The sequence below is a fragment of the Palaemon carinicauda genome, chromosome 10, assembly GCF_036898095.1.
Source record: "Palaemon carinicauda isolate YSFRI2023 chromosome 10, ASM3689809v2, whole genome shotgun sequence".
NCBI lineage: Eukaryota > Metazoa > Arthropoda > Malacostraca > Decapoda > Palaemonidae > Palaemon > Palaemon carinicauda.
In genome coordinates this window covers 42,281,488-42,296,597 of record NC_090734.1, presented here as the reverse complement: position 1 = coordinate 42,296,597, position 15,110 = coordinate 42,281,488, and positions in this window count along the sequence as shown.

Here is a 15,110-nt window from a genome sequence, read left to right as displayed (position 1 = left end):
CCATAGCCTGTTCCTGAATTCATAGCATAGTCAGCATCATTTGCTTTACTGTCTAAATATTCTCTCCATTCATTTATTGCTTTTCTTTTGACTTTACTATCAATAATGGAATACTTAGCATACTCTATATAGTATTTTTCACTACTTCTCGAAAACTTTCAACAACCACTTTTTCTCTTTGTCTCCTTTTTATAGTATCTCAAGATCATTTTATATACAATTTTTCTCCTTGTAACTGTGTATCCCAAGACTTCACTATCAATTGACTGATGTATGTTCTTAATATCACACAATTCTTCATTGATTGTCTGGTTTTTGTCTCTTAAAGATCCCGTGACTGAAAATCTATTCCTACATTCAATTGCAAATGTTTCTCTGTGTTCTTCTTCTAAAAGCCTAGTTATATCAAACCTGTGTATTCTATCTTTCTTTCTGATGGGTGCTTTCAGTTTTAATTTCAGTGTATCAATAAGGAGATTGCGATCACTACCAATATCGGCACATCTATAGCTTCTTACATTTCTCAGAGTCCTCCCAATATGATCTTTCTGATTTTTGTAATTACCTCATGGTGAAGTCCATATATACTAGTGGATGTTCTTGTGTTGAAAAAGAGTACCTCCAATAACAATATTTTCTATTGATCAGAAACTTATGAAATGTGCACCATTTTCATTTGCAACTTCACCAAGACCCTCAACACCCATTACATTCTCTATCCCTTGATTATTTCTTCCAACTTAAGCATTGAAGTCACCAATCAAAATTTTCATATATCTCTCATGGATCTCATCTATTATGATCTGAAGTTCTTCATAGTATTCATCTCTCATTTCTTTGGGGGAATCATTCATTCGGGCATAGCGAACTATAATACTCATACCGTAACGCTTTCTTTTGAACTTTGCTATTAATAGTCTACTACGTAAAGCTCCCCATTCGGTCAAGTGCTTTTTTGCTCTTGGTGTCATCATAATTCCTACCCCTTCTCTTTAAATTCCATCTGATAGTCCTGAGTAGATATATTTATTGATTTAGTCTAAAGTTTCCTTACCAGTCCCCTTACAACATGTTTCACTTAGGGCCAAGATATCCAAACTATATGTTATGAATTCAATCTTCACTTGGTGCAACTTCCCAATCTGATTCATGATTCTAACATTGCAATTATATATTTTAGATTTTTCTTTAGTATATGTAAACCCGGAGATTCTTAGCATCCCGTTACGCCAGGGACTTGGGACCATTCTTTTATCTTCTCTTTCCATGGCTGACTAAATCCATAGAGGATTCATTGGCTAGATACATCAAAGGATAGCCATTTCCTTGTGATGCTCAGTGCGTTTGTAACTAAGACAAGTGACCGACGCAGGTCCCTACTAATTCTAGTAAGAGCAACCACCAGGCATCATGAGTAAAAGCCGAAGAGGCAGTTTGTCAGTGGCCTTAAACCCAATCTATCACCCTGCTGCCAGTTACTTCATCGAGATTTTGGGGGTCATTCCCTTTACACCCAAAGCTCTCATCACTCCACCAAGTTTCCCATCCACCTATACAAGTATAACCGTTAGTAACAATGTGTGTGACTATGTGTGTAAGTGTGTGGTTATATTCCTTGGAGACAGACCATCAGAAAACGAAGGATATATTAGAAATAGACTTGAAGTTTCACCCAAAATATTCCTAGATTTGATTAGTTGAATATCACCTGATTTATTATTAGGAAAAAAAATATTCATTATTCCTGAGAGCGCCTTACTTTATCATTCATATCCGTTAAGTATCAGTTTGAATTCTGAAAGTTGCGCTATACTCTGTAAATGAAACATAAGAGAGTGAAATCATTTAGCTCCTGAAAAAAAAAGGTATCTTGTCTCACATGAAGATTAAGAAGTAAACTTTTGGCCCGATAACTTTGGAAATAGATGGCAGGAAAGACAGAGGCAACAAAGTTATAAGTGCATTATTTCTCTCACTTGAAATTGTACTGAATGTTTTTTTTTATTTATTTATTTATTTATTTATTTATTTTTTTGGTTGGGTAGGGATGATCTAGGCTAATAATATTTCGAGGTTTTTTTATATATTCCTTCAATTATATGATATAACCTTATTTTGTTTAATGTAATTTTCTTTTCCATTATAGATTTATCTCACTATTCAGAGTCCTCGATGAAATATCATCAGGTATTGATTAGAAGTGAGATTCATATTCGTATCGCATATAATCAGAATTTAAAAGTTAAATATCCAAAAGTTAAATTTCTAGACATGTTAATGATTGCTTTATAATCTAAATTAATATCCATTACACCTCCTACCATTTGTTGTTGGTATATCTGAAGGTGTCCTACATGATGATCCATATAAATTTATTAGGCACTATCTGTATTGAGAGCATAATGAATATTTCTTTTTATTTTAATACTTGCTTGGAACAATTTTGAGTGGCCCATGCCTTCCAAGGGCTAAGCTGAAACAGTCTCAGGTTATTGAGATATGAATACGTTGTACAGCGTCTTATATTGTAAGGATTTTTTTTCTTTTTTGATTTGCCAAATCCTCCAGAACGCAAGAGATGGAAAACCACTGAGAGAGAACGGTGCAGTTAACGTTCGGATTCCTTATAGCATTTCAGAAATAACTGAGGGCTGTGTTTATATTTTGTCTTTTGGTTACGTAGTTATAGACTGTTGAAATGTTTTCAACTCTTTTTTTTATTATTACTATAAATGCAGAGAGTAAAAGATGTGAAATTGGAAGTATGTTTAGAAGTAGAAGGATGAATGTATTGGCATTGTGTGAGACAAAGATGAAAGGAAAGGGTGAAGTGATGTTTGGTGAAATGTCTGGTAGAGTGTCTGGGATTGAAAGGGGAAGAGCGAGAGAGGGTGTGGCGTTATTGCTGAGTGAATGGATGACAGGTAAAGTAGTGGAATGAAAGGAGATATCATCTAGGTTGATGTGGGTAAGGGTTAAGTTGGGTAGGGAATGTTGAGCGTTTGTCAGTGCATATGGGCCAGGTAGTGAGAAAAGTGAAGAACAGCGGAATGAGTTCTGGAATGAATTAACTAGGTGTGTAGAAGGACTGGGTAGAAGGAATTATGTAGTTGTCATGGGTGACTTAAATGCTAGAGTGGGCGCTGGAGAGGTAGAAGGTGTCATTGGGAAGTATGGCGTATCAGGTGAAAATGAGAGTGGTGAGAGACTGGTAGATATGTGTGTTGAACAAGAGATGGTAATAAGTGCTAGCTTTTTTAAGAAGAAAGATAAAAATAAGTATACATGGGTATGAGTGGCAAATGGAAAAGTAGTAGAAAGGTCATTAATGGATTATGTGTTGATAACTAAAAGAATGTTTGTAAGATTGAAAGACGTGCACGTGTTTAGGGGTATGGCTAACGGTATGTCTGATAATTTTTTTGGTGATAGGAAAATTAGTTGTAAGCAAAAGAGTTGGGGAATAGAGTAGGTGGATGTAAAAGGGAGCTAGTGAGGGTTGAAGAGCTAATAAAACCGAGGGTAAAAAGTAAATATCAGGAAAGGTTGATAATGGCATAAAACGAGGTGAGAGTAAGAGAAACTAGTAATTTAGAGGAGGAGTGGAAGTTAGCAAAAGAAAATTTTGTTGGGATTGCAAGTGATGTATGTGGCAAGAAGGTTGTTGGAGGCAGCATGAGGAAGGGCAGTGAATGGTGGAATGAAGGAGTGAAGGTAAAAGTGGAAGAGAAAAAGAGGGTTTTGAAGAATGGCTGCAGAGTAATAGTATAGAGAAGTATGAAAAATATAGAGAGAAAAATTTGGAAGTAAATCGCAAGGTACGTGAGGCAAAGAGGGCAGCTGACCTGAGGTGGGGTCAGGGATTGGGTCAGTCATATGAAGAGAATAAGAAGAAGTTTTGGAAAGAAGTGAAGAGAGTAAGGAAGGCTGGCGCAAGAATTGAAGAGACAGTGAAAGATGGAAATGTAAGGTTGTTAAAAGGAGAGGAGGCAAGGAAAAGATGGGTGGAATATTTTGAAAGTTTGCTGAATGTTGAGGATAATAAGGAGGCAGATATAATTGCTGTTCCAGGTGTTGAGGTGCCAGTGATGGGAGATGAGAATGAGAGAGAGATTACAATAGAGGAAGTGAGGAGAGCACTAGATGAAACGAGAGTAAGAAAAGCATCTGGTATGGATGGTGTGAAAGCTGAGATGTTGAAGGAAGGGGGTGTGACTGTACTTGAATGGTTGGTGAGATTGTTTAATATGTGTTTTGTGTTGTCAATGGTACCAGTAGATTGGGTTTGTGCATGTATTGTACCACAATATAACGGTAAGGGAGATGTGCATGAGTGTTGTAATTCAAGAGGTATTAGTTTGTTGAGTGTAGTTGGAAAAGTGTATGGTAGAGTAATGATTAATAGGATTAGGGATAAAACAGAGAATGCAATCTTGGAAGTACAGGGTGGTTTTAAAAGAGGTAGGGGTTGTATGAATCAGATTTTTACAGTTAGGCAGATATGCGAGAAATATTTAGCAAAAGGTAAGAAGGTGTATGTTGAGTTTATGGATCTGGAGAAAGCATATGATAGAGTTGATAGGGAAGCAATGTGGAATGTGATGAGGTTATATGGAGTTGGTGGAAGGTTGTTGCAAGCAGTGAAAAGTTTCTACAAAGGTAGTAAAGCATGTGTTAGAATAGGAAATGAAGTGAGTGATTGGTTTCCGGTGATAGTGGGGCTGAGACAGGGATGTGTGATGTCGCCGTGGTTGTTTAACTTGTACGTTGATGCAGTGGTGAGAGAGGTGAATGCTCGAGTGCTTGGACGAGGATTAAAACTGGTAGGCGAGAATGACCATGAATGGGAGGTAAATCAGTTGTTGTTTGCGGATGATACTGTACTGGTAGCAGACACAGAAAAGAAGCTTGACCGACTAGTGACAGAATTTGGAAGGGTGTGTGAGAGAAGGAAGTTGAGAGTTAATGTGGGTAAGAGTAAGGTTATGAGATATACGAGAAGGGAAGGTGGTGTAAGGTTGAATGTCATGTTGAATGGAGAGTTACTTGAGGAAGTGGATCAGTTTAAGTACTTGGGGTCTGTTGTTGCAGCAAATGGTGGAGTGGAAGCAGATATACGTCAGCGAGTGAATGAAGGTTGCAAAGTGTTGGGGGCAGTTAAGGGAGTAGTAAAAAATAGAGGGTTGGGCATGAATGTAAAGAGAGTTCTATATGAAAAAGTGATTGTACCAACTGTGATATATGGATCGGAGTTGTGGGGAATGAAAGTGATGGAGAGATAGAAATTGAATGTGTTTGAGATGAAGTGTCTAAGGAGTATGGCTGGTGTATCTCGAGTAGATAGGGTTAGGAACGAAGTGGTGAGGGAGAGAACGGGTGTTAGAAATGAGTTAGCGGCTAGAGTGGATATTAATGTGTTGAGGTGGTTTGGCCATGTTGAGAGAATGGAAAATGGTTGTCTGCTAAAGAAGGTGATGAATGCAAGAGTTGATGGGAGAAGTACAAGAGGAAGGCCAGGGTTTGGGTGGATGGGTGGTGTGAAGAAAGCTCTGGGTGATAGGAGGATAGATGTGAGAGAGGCAAGAGAGCGTGCTAGAAATAGGAATGAAAGGCGAGCGATTGTGACGCAGTTCTGGTAGGTCCTGCTGCTTCCTCCGATGCCTTAGATGACTTCGGAGGTAGCAGCAGTAGGGGATTCAGCATTATGAAGCTTCATCTGTGGTGGATATGTGGGAAGTTGGGCTGTGGCACCCTAGCAGTACCAGCTGAACTCGGTTGAGTCCCTGGTTAGGCTGAAGGAACGTAGAGAGTAGAGGTCCCCTTTTTGTTTTGTTTCTTTGTTGATGTCGGCTACCCCCCAAAATTGGGGGAAGTGCCTTTGGTATATGTATGTATAAATGCAGAAGGCGTAGTGCTTAGACACTAATATAAATTGTTGGATTAATAAGGTAGTGTGTAATTTTCTAATAAAGGAGAGAGAGAGAGAGAGAGAGAGAGAGAGAGAGAGAGAGAGAGAGAGAGAGAGAGAGAGAGAGAGAGAGAGGGGGGGGGGGGTTATATGACTCAAAGTATCCGCAATGGTTCTTTTCCTTACAAAAAAAAAAAAGGATAGTACTTTAATTTAAATATTTTATATTTGCTTTGTGGGGTTGTTGATACTACTATTGGTTTTATATTTCTCTGTCGTAAGTTTGTGATCTAGTTAGTGAGTGTAATGTTTCTTAATTTTTATTCCATGCCATATTTCCTCCTTTTCCCTAAGCCGTTTTTATCAGGATAATGCAGTTGATTTGATATGATAAAAAAATACATAAAGTGTGGTGAAAACCACTACAATTCAGATCACTCAGAGTAGATATATTTGAAAAATAGCAAGTTCATAGGTCTGTGAGCGTCTGAAGCAATTGCTATGAAAAAGTCACACATTACCTCCATATTGACTGGTCTGTCAAGTTATCTGAATTTCTACTGTTGGATCGTGGAACTATGGTAACGTACATTTGTGGGCGTTTTAGTTGTTAATGCAGTGATAATGGCCAATAGTGGATATACTATCGGTGAAAAGAGAAGGAAGACATTACTGTATGAAAAATATATGGCTTATTTGGTTATAAAAAACACGTCTAAATATGCAATATTTGACATCAATCGAATAACAGGTCACAAACATACCAATTAGCTATGATGGTGAAGATTGTTTGATTTCAACTCCAAGTACAAAAAACCTGAATTCGACTGGTATAAGTACAGAAAAATTATCATTGACTATTATCTTTCTTCGTGGACAAGTAGTATGTCAGTGTACGTACAAGTTTCTTTGACAAGGGTTCAACTCCTTGCCTGTCAGAAGCTGTTGTCTTTGTGTGATTTCGCCTGGAGCTTTAATCCCGAAGTCTTTAAGAGAATTCAGACATTAGAATATAAAAAATATATGTTTTTTTAATATGAAAACCACGTTTAATTGTGCAAAAAAAATATTATTAATCGAATGCCAAGTCAGGAGCATACCAATTATCCATGATGGTGAAGATGGGTTAATTTTAATTCTAAGTACAATAAAAACCCGAATACGTCAGGCATATGTACAGAAGAATTATTATTGACTTCTATCTTTCTTCGTGGACGAGTGGTATGTTACTGTACATACAAGTTTCCTGGACCAGGGTTCGACTCCTGGCTTGTCAGAAGCTGTTGTCTTTGTGTGGTTTCGCATGGCACTCTGATTCTGAGGTCGTTAAGAGAATCCAAACATCAGTGTATCAAAGATATATGGCTTATTTGAATATGAAAAACACGTCTAAATGTGCTAAACATATCATTAATGGAATGGCAAGTCACAAACATACCAATTAGCTGCGATGGTGAAGATGGGTTGATTTCAATTCTGAACACAAAAAACTTGAATTCTACAAGTATAAGTAGAGAAGAATTATCATTGACCTTTATCTTTCTCGGTGGCCAAGTAGTATGTCTGTGTACATACAAGTTTCCTTGGACAGGGTTCCACTCTTGGTTAGTTAAAAGCTATTGCCTTTGTGTGATTTCACCAAGGGCTCTGATTTCTAGGTCATTAAGAGAATCAAGACATTAATGTATACAAAATATATGGCTTATTTCAATATGAAAAAAAAAACGTTTAAATGTGAATTAATGGAATGCCTAGTCCTAAACATACTAATTAGCCACGATAGTTAAGATTGGTTGATTTCAATTCTAAGTACAAAAAACTAAAATTCGTATAAGTACAGAAGAATTGTCATTGACTTATATCTTTCTTTGCTGTCAAGTAGTATGCCACTGTACATACAAATCTCCTGGACCAAGGGTGGACTCCCTGACGGTCAGAAGCTGTTGGCTTTGTATGATTTCGCCTGAGGCTCTGATCACGAGGTCTTTAAGAGAAATCCAGATATTAATGTATGAAAAATATGTCTTAATTGAATATGAAAAAAAAGTTTGAATGTACAAAATTCATCATTAATCGAATGCCAAGTCACAAAGTTACCCATTATCAACCAATGTGAATATAGGTTCATTCTAATTCTAATTACAAAAAATCTGAATTTGACAGGAATAAGTAGAGAAGAATTGTCATTGACTTTTTTCTTTCTTCGTGGTTTATTTGTATGTCACTGTTCATACAAGTTTGCTGGACCAGGTCAGAAGCTGTTTTCTCTCTGTTATTTCGCCTGGGGCTCTGCAAAATTTATCATTAATCGAATGCCAAGTCATACACATACCAATTTGCTACGATGGTGCAGGTGTATAGATATTAATTCTATAAGTACTTAATTCTAAGTACACGAAACCTAAACTTTTATCTTTCTTCGTGGTCAAGTTATGTCACTGTACATACAAGTTTCTTGGAACAGGGTTCGACTACAGGCCGATCAGAAGCTGCTGTCATTGTGTGATTTCACCTGGAGCTCTTATCCCGAGGTCTTTATGAGTATTCAGACATTAAAATATCAAATTTATATCTGACTCATTTGAATATAAAAACCACGTTCTTATGTGCAAAATTTATCATTAATCTAATATCAAGTCACAAACATATTAATTAGCTGTAATGATGAAGATTTGTTGACTTCAATTCTAGGAACAATAAAATACCTGAATACGTCAGGCATAAGTACAAAAGAATTGTCATTGACTTTTATATTTCTTCGTGGCCAAGTGGTATTTCACTGTATATACAAGTTTCCTGGACCAGGGTTCGTCTCCCCGCCAGTAATAAGCTGTTGTCTTTGTGTGTTTACGCCTGGGCTTTGATCCCGAGGCTGTTAAGAGAGTCTTGATATCAATATAACAAAAATATATGGCTTATATGAAAATGAAAAATATGTATAAATGTGCAAAATATACCATTAATCAAATGCCAAGTTGCAAACATACCAATTAGCTACGATGGTGAAAATGAGTTGATTTCAATTCTAGGTAAAAAAAGAAAGTACAGAAGAATTGTAATTGACCTTTGCCTTTTTCCGTGGCCAAGTGGTATGTCACTGTACATACAAGTTTCCTGGACCAGGGTTCGACTCCCAGCCTGTGAGGAGCTGTTGTCTTTGTATGTTTTTGCCTGGGGCTCTGATTCCGAGGTCGTTAAGAGATTCTAGACATAAGTGTATCAAGAATATATGGCTTATTTGAATATGAATAACACATCTAAATGTGCAGAATATATCATTAATCGAATGCTAAGTCCCAAATATACCAATTAGCTGCGTTAGTGAAGATGGGTTAATTTAAATTTCGAGCACAAAAAATTTGAATTCGATAAGTATAAGTACAGAATAATTGTCATTGACTTTTATCTTTCTTGGTGGTCAAGAAGTATGTCTCTGTACATACAAGTTTTTCCTGGGCCAGGGTTCCACTCCTGGTTGGTCAGAAGCTATAGCCTTTGTGTGATTTCGCTAGGGGGTCTGATACCAAGGTCATTAAGAGAATCAAGGCATTAATGTATACAGAATATATGCCTTATTTGATTATGAAATAACGTTTATATGTGAGAAATTTATCATTAATTGAATGCCTAGTAAAAAGACATACCAATTAGCTGCAATGGTTAAGGACTAAAAACCAAAATTCGTCAAGTATAAGTACACAAAAACTGTCATCGACTTATTTATTTCCTCGTGGCCCAGTGCTATGTCACTGTACATATAAGTTTCCTTGACCAGGGGTGGATTCCTGATAGGTCAGAAGCTGTTGATTTTGTGTGATTTGGCCTGAGGCTTTGATCCCGAGGTCGTTAAAAGAATTCAGACTTTAATGTAAGAAAAATATATGGCTTATTTGAATGTGAAAAACAAGTTTAAATGTACAACATTTATCATTAATCGAATGCCAAGTCACAAAGATACCTATTAGCAACTATGGTAAAAATGGGTTAATTCCAATTCTAGGTAAAAAAAAAAAATCTGAATTTAACAACAATGTGTACAGAAGAATTGTCATTGACTTTTATCTTTCTTGGTGCGTGAATAATATGTCACTGAACATACAAGTTTGCTGGACCAGTTTTCGAATCCTGGCCGGTCAAAAGCAGTTTTCTTTGTGTTATTTCGCATATGGCTCTGATCCCGGGGTTGTTAAGGGAATCAATATATATTAATAAAGATAAACTATAAGGCATATTTGAATATGAGGAACACGTCTGAATGCGAAAAGTTTATCATTAATCGAATGCCACGTTACAATCCTACCAATTTGCTACGATGTTGAAGATAGGTTGAATTTTATTCTGAGTACAAAAAATCTGAATTCGACTGCTATAAGTACAGAAGAATTTTCATTCACTTTCTTCTTCCTTCGTGGGCAAGTTTTATTTCACCATACATACAAGTCTTCTGCACCAGAGTTCAACTCCCGGCCTGTCACGAGCTCTTGCCTCTCTATGATTTAGAATGGGGCTTTGATCCCGAGGTCATTAAGAGAATCCAGATATTGATGTATCAAAAATATATAGCTTATTTGAATAAAAGAACACATCTACATGTGCAAAATTTATCATTGATCGAATGCGAAGTCAAAAACATACCAATTAGCTACCATGGTGAACTTCGGCTCATTTTAATTCTAAATACAAAAAACCTGAATTTGACAGGTATAAGTATAGAAGAATTGTCATTTACTTTTATATTTCTTCGTGGCCATGTGGTATGTCACTGTACATACAAGTTTCCTAGACCAGTGTTCGACTCCCGGCCTGTAAGAAGCTGTTTTCTTTGTGTGTTTTCCCCTGGGGCTCTGGTCTTGAGGTTGTTAAGAGAATCCAGACATCAATGTATCAAAAATATAATGCTTAATTTTAAAATGAAAAACCTGTCTAAATGTTCAAAATATATCAATAGTGGAATGCTAAGTCACAAACATACCAATTAGCTACGGAGGTGAAGATGGCTTGATTTCAATTCTAAGTACACAAAAAGGCCTGAATACGTCAGGTATAAGCACAGAAGAATTGACAGTGACTTTTATTTTTTTTCATGGCCAGGTGGTATGTCAGTGTACATACAAGTTTCTTGTACCAGGGTTCGACTCCCGGCCTGTAAGAAACTGTTGTCTTTTTGTGTTTTCGCCTTGGGCTCTGATTCTAAGGTCGTTAACAGAATCCAGACATCAGTGCATCAAGAATAGTTTGCTTATTTGAATATGAAAAACACGTCAAAATTGGCAAAATATATAATTAATCAAATGTCAAGTCACAAACATACCAATTAGCTACAAGGTTGAAAATGGGTTGATTTCAATTCTAGGTACAAAAAAACTTGAATTTGACAGTAATAAGAACAGAAGAATTGTCATTGAGTATTACTTTCTTGGTGGCCAAGTGGTATGTCTCTGTATATACAAGTTTCCCTGGGCCAGAGTTCGACTCCTAGTCGATTAGAAGCTCTAGCCTTTGTGTGATTTCGCCAGGGCCTCTGATACCGAGGTCATTAAGTGAATGAAGACATTAATATATACAAAGTCTCTGGCTTATTTGGATATGAAAAAAAGGTTTAAATGTGCGAAATTTATCATTAATCAAATGCCCAGTCACAGACATACTAATTATCTATGATGTTGAAGACGGGTTGATATCAATTCTACTCATAAGTACAAAAAAAAAAAAAAAAAAAAAAAAAAAATTCGTCAGGTATAAGTACAGAAGAATTGTCATTACCGTATATAATTCTTCGCGTCCAACTAGTATGCCACTATATTTACACGTTTCATGGACCAGGGGTCGACTCCCAGCTGGTCAGAAGCTGTTGACTTTGTGTGCTTTCACCTGGGGCTCTGATCCAGAGGTCGTTAAAAGATTCCGATTCTAAGTGCAAAAAATCTGATTTCGATAGGGAAAAGTACAGAATAAATGACATTGACTTTTATCTTTCTTCGTGGCTTAGTTGTATGTCACTGTACATACAAGTTTGCTGGACCATAGTTCGACTTCCGGTCGGTCAGGAGCTTTTTTCTTTCTGTTATTTCATCTGGGGCTCTGATCCCGGGGTCGTTAAGAGAATCAATATATCAATAAATAAAGATATATGGCAAATTTGAACATAAGAAAGACATCTGAATGGCAAAAAATTTATTATTAATCGAATGCTACCTCAAATTTATACCAATTAGCTACGATGTTGAAGATAGATATATTTCAATTCTAAGTAAAGAAAAAATCTGAGTTCGACAGGTATAAGTACAGAAGAATTGTCATTGACTTTTATATTTCTTCGTGGCCAAGTGGTATGTCACTGTACAAACAAGTTTCCAGAACCAGAGTTCGACTCTTGTCCGGTCAAAATTTTTTATCTTTGTGTGATTTCGCCTGGGGCTCTTATCCTGAGGTCGTGAAGAGATTCAAGACATTAATGTTTTAAACATATATGATATCTGTGATTATGAAAAACACGTCCATATATATATATATATATATATATATATATATATATATATATATATATATATATATATATATATATATATATATATATATATATATATATATGTCAACCAAATCTTACCTTGACAATATGTATCCACTTGAATCCAATTATGAAAATAGCTTTTGGCTGAGCATAGATTCGTAATCGTGCCACCCATGCCTGTGAGGAGTCTACCAGCTGAGCTATCAAGATAGATTTTTTTATTGAATGCCATTGTGGGTGATATATATATATATATATATATATATATATATATATATATATATATATATATATATATATATATATATATGTGTGTGTGTGTGTGTGTATGTGTGTGTGTGTGTGTGTGTGTGTGTGTATACGGTCATTTTGGAAAATTGGTTATTTAACAAAAAGCCTGGCCATTATGCAAAAAGATTAAATTCGTGATCACTTTGCAAAATTACATGAATATCTTCATATTTTGCAAAAGGGCTAGGATTTTGGTCCATTTACAAACTCATCAGTATCCTCGTCAGTTAGGTTATTAATCATAACTTGATGTTCATTGATAATTTCGCTATTTGAATTTTTTTTTATCTATGGTCGTATTCGTCTTGCTAATAGTATATACCACACTTCTTTTTTTCTCTGATATGCCATTATCCGAGCCCTTCAAAAAAAAAAAAAAAATAAGCAAATCACTTATGCCTGCTTTCTACGTGTTTCTATCAATACCATGAGTCAGAATAGCTCATACTCTGCGTTCCTGGGTGGTAAATACGTTTCTTCATGCGTTATAACCTAAAATTTCATTCATCATCGGGTAATCAAATCATGTATATTTTATAACCATTTCTATAATTCAGTGTTTTAATTGATTTCTCAGTTCTTAAATTTCATTTTATGTTCGTTACACTTCATTAAGTGAATCTAACTCAATAAACTGCAATAGCCTGAGAAGTAAACATCTTAATAATCAACAGTACCGATGAGATCCGGAATTCTCTCATCCTTCCGACTATAACATTTAAGCCAATTGGTATTGAATTTACACGCAACTCTATAACACTGACGAGACGTTTTTCAATGGGCTGCAAGGTAAAACTGTGTTTTTTATTTCAGCAGGCCAGATATCTGTCTAAAATATCAAATAAATTTTTATTCTTGTTATTATACATATTTTTTTTTACAATATAAAACTTAATCAATCTATAATTTTTTGATCAAAGCCTACATTATTATTCATACTAATGAAAGAATTATTAGAAAAACTTCATCGATTTGAGCTTCAATGGTTTATGGAGAGACATATTTTAAATATTTTCTCCTAAGAAATTGATCAGTCATTGAAGAGTAGAAATATATATGTATATACAAAATTTCGACTGAAAATGTCCCTGTTTTCGTATTTTTTTGCAAAGTCTAAGTAGTACCTAAAACGTCCTATTTTGCTAAAGTATAATTTTTCTAGTATCTGTCTTATCATCTTTGTTTATTTCAAAAGAGTGCAAGCAATGGAAAAGCCAATGGTGTTATCTGTACTGGGAGTGTTTACCATTGCGTGTAGCCATCAGTGGATGTTTAATATAAGATTTTTTTTTTCTATATAGATATTCATCTTATAATTGTAGTTTTTCCTTTGATAGTCAGCAGTCTATCCTCAATTATTGAAATTTAAAATAGGCAATTATATTATAGAATGACAGCTTATTTTTATTAGGAATCATAATGTAGGTAGTTTTTTCAGAGATTTTTTTCTTTATTTTAAACAGAGAGGAACCTTTATAACAAAATGAAATCCCTTTATAAAGAAAAAAAAATAATTGGACTTGGAATGAAACAAATTTCCAATTATTATTCATGAAAGGATTATAAATATTTCAGAACGATAGGGAGGGAGAAAATACAATTCTGATAACCATTTTTGAACGTATTAATATAATCTTTTTGTAGAAATTTCATTATCAATTCTGGTAGGTATTAGCACAATGAGGCTCCCAGATGTTGTCGCATATATCGTTAAAGTACTGTGTGTGAAATTGGATATCATTTGAACCAAGAGGAACTCCAACCATGAGTGAAATATATTACAATTACATGATTCATTGAGCAAAATGTTCATCATTTATGAAAATAATCATTCTGGTTCAACAAGTAGTGAAAAACCTCTTTGGAAAATAACAACAATGAAAATGAGCTAACCAAAATGATGCTTAATAAATCAGTTCAAATGAATGTAAAAATGTGATAAGAAATGTTTTCTTGTTATAAAACTATATACAAAGTTTCATAATTTTAAGGTGTAGCAAGAAATAAAAGGTATGATTGTAGAGTAATAGGCTTATGGTGACAAAACTAGCATTAAGAGTATGTTACTTCTCTAAAAATATTATATAATAAAAGAATATATAGGGAGACCCAATCATCAATACTATGATAATTAAATCATGTGAGGGGGCCCATGAAAGGACATATACATTTTTTTTTAAGAATTCGCAAGTAAAAAAATAACACACACAAAAGAAAAAAAAAATTAGATTAGGTAAATCATAAACACTAAGTAAATTCAAATCAGAATAATACACATAATTACTTCACAGACGAAAATATCTCTCACAACATATACTGATTTTTTATTATCATTTCATTTAAACAGTTCCTATGGTTTAAGGGTAAAGTAATATATTTCTTATTATCAATTTTGTCACT